Below are 3242 nucleotides of genomic sequence, written 5' to 3'. Positions count from 1 at the left end.
CAGTCAAGGCCTGTCTGCCATTTTTGTAAAGAAGCTGGTCATGTTGTGTCCGATTGTTGATGTTTGAAAAAGAAGAAAGAAAAGGGGGCAACACCCAGTGCGTTTGTGTCCACATATGGACGTAGTTTCACCAGATGTTGTTGATTCGGCCACTGATATAAAGACTGATGTAATCAGGGAGGAATTTAGACCTTTTGTGTCTGTTGGTTCTGTGTCTTTGACAAATGACACTGGCAATCCCATACGTATTCTACGTGATACTGGGGCGACTCACTCATTGTTATTAGAAGGTATATTGCCTTTAGATTCGAATTCTGCCACTGGTGAGTCAGTTATTGCTCAGGGTATTGAGGGTGGCTTTGTTAATGTCCTTCTTCATAACATTTATTTAGCATCAGACCTAGTTTCCGGGACCAATTGTGGTTGGTGTTAGACCTACTCTGCCAATTAAGGATGTATCATTGTTGTTGGGAAAATATTTGGCTGGGGGAAAAGATGTTGTCGAACCTAAAATGGTTAGCGAGCCGTTCACCGTTTCATGTATGTCATAGAGCATTTCCAGTTTGTTTTTTAGAACATCCTAAAACAGATACATCCATCTCAGAAATACACAGGCGAACCCCCCCCCCCTTTAACTGTGCATTAATAAAACAAGCTTCTCCACTACTGCTAACATCCAGAAATACGGCGAGTACTGGTACACATGTTCATAGAAGTGTCCCCGGTTCATAGAAGTGTCCCCGGTTCATAGAAGTGTTCGTGTTAAGTCTTCCGGTGGGAGAGGAGTAACTTTACGGACTTATAACGCTAAATTCTAGGGTTCAATTCCCCACAGTTCGATTCCCCATTGCGTCTTTGCTCTACAAAAACAAGACAAACAAATGTTAAAAAATTGAACATTAATGTATGACAAGTTTGATACCTAATCTATTTTAAATTGGCATTTAATAAGCACCTTTACTTTCAGGGCTAAAGGTTGATTGTATAATTAACGTTTTTTATTGAAGAGAGGTATTTCAATACCAAAAGCTCAATATAGAGTTAATTGATTTATCAAATAAACTATAAATTATGATGCATTTCAAGAACTTTCAAGAGGAAGTTTCACGAATACATTTGTATTCATCTGTCCAAGCAGGTAATAATTGATAAACGGTTGTAATAAAACCTTGCCACACTTCTGGTTATTTATACAGAGCCTTTTGAGTTTCATTATGTTTGGCATTTTTTATCTAATGCATCAACGTTTGTTTAAACTTCGTGTTTTACCGCCCACAAAGCAAGAAGTTTAGGTAATCTGTCCCACCTACTAATTTGTTCGTTAGCTTGTTTGTTTGTAATTAAACACAAGGCTACACAATGGGCTATCTCTGCTCTGTCCACCACGGGTATCGAAACCCGGTTTCTAGCGTTGTAAGTCCGCAGACATACCACTGTGCCATTGGGGAGCTGTTCGTTAGCAAACAGTGGAACACTGCAGCCAGAGACTGTTTTTTTTTTTTAATTTGGTTTATCTCTGTTAATCTTCTGATCATTAATCAATATCAAAGAGCTGAGCTTCGAGAGAGTCTCTTGATTTGATTCTTGGTTGACTCTGGTTAGCGCTACTTCATGGTAACTTTTACTCCTCACCGAATTTTGTAAGACTCACTTTGAAACACCTACGCACATAAGAATGAATGAATTAATAAACGGAGCACAAAATACGCCTCCTCCTTTTCATCTTATTTGTGAAAATGCAGAGTTTGAGGGGATCGACTAATTGCGTTTCTTACTTTATAAGTTTTGTTTATCCTTTATTGTGTCTTAGTATCACGAATATTGATATAACTAAGTGCAAGCATAACTTATCTTTTATAAGTGGATTTGAAATTACCTAGAGAGCTATAATATTCCTTGTGTGCAAGATTTGAGTTTACGACCAGTTAACCCGGTAGTTATTTAATCAATCACGATTCAGAAAATGTAAACAGTTAAAGACGTGTTTACGCTACTAGTGTTTGCTAGATTTGTTGAATTTGAAATTCGCGCAAAGCTACTCGAGTGCTATCTGTGCTCTGCCCACCACGGGTATCGAAACCCGGATTCTAGCGTTGTAAGTCCACAGACATACCGCTGTGCCACAGGGGGGAGCGAAATTTGCGCAAAGCTACACGAGTGCTATCTGCGCTAGTCATGTCTAATAGGCCTGGCATGGCCAGGTGATTAGGGAGCTGGACTCGCAATCTGCGGGTCGCGCGTTCGAAACCCCGTCACACCAAACATGCTCGCCCTTTCAGCCGTGGGAGCGTTATAATGTGACGGTCAATCCCAGTATTCCTTGGTAAAAGAGTAGCCCAAGAGTTGGCGATGGGTGGTAATGACTAGCTGCCTTCCCTCTAGTCTTACACTGTTAAATTAGGGACGGCTAGCGCAGATAGCCCTCGTGTAGCTTTGCGCGAAATTCATAACCAACAAACATCCCTAATTTTGGAATGATAGACTAGATAGAAAGCAGTTAGTCAACACCACCCACTGCTAACGCTTGGGTTCCTCCTTACCAACGAATAATGGGATTGACCATCACATTATGACGCCACCACGGCTGAAAGGGAAAGCATGTTCGACTTGTTAGAAGACAAGAAAATTACTTGTACACCGTAAAAATAGTTTGTTTGTTTCTTTCTTAATTTCGCGCAAAGCTACACGAGGGCTATCTGTGCTAGCCGTCCCTAATTTAACCGTATGAGACTAGAGGGAAGGCAGCTAGTCATCACCACCCACCCACTCGTGTAGCTTTGCGCGAAATCCAAACCAATTAATTCTTTTCTAAATTTATGTTGCCAATCGCTAGACAATTTTTCTCGCCAAAAGATAATTTTTATAGCGCAAGAGTTTAAATCTGGATTAAAGAAAATCAACACCAACGAATATTTTGCTCAGCTTTTTAGAAAGTTAATTTTTTTTCAGAAATATATCACTTGAGCGTCGATTCTCGAGGGTATTTACATAATATATATTTTTTATATCAGGAAATCCTGATTAAGTTAGATGAAAGAAACGGCTAAAGTGAAATAATAAAAAGGCAATTAAATTTTTAAATATATATTATTGATTTCAAAAAAGGTTTAGTATTCAACATATTAATGTTTTTATACTACTTTTGGTGTTTTAATAATATCTGGAGACAGCTTGAATGAGTAATGAAGAAAAACTTTAATATAAGTTTAACATAACAGCAAATGTGCAACGTTTCGACAAGG

Source organism: Limulus polyphemus, unplaced genomic scaffold (assembly GCF_000517525.1).
Source record: "Limulus polyphemus unplaced genomic scaffold, Limulus_polyphemus-2.1.2 Scaffold814, whole genome shotgun sequence".
In the NCBI taxonomy this organism is placed as follows: domain Eukaryota; kingdom Metazoa; phylum Arthropoda; class Merostomata; order Xiphosura; family Limulidae; genus Limulus; species Limulus polyphemus.
The sequence above is the reverse complement of the archived record's forward strand: the minus strand, read 5'-3'. Positions refer to the sequence as shown.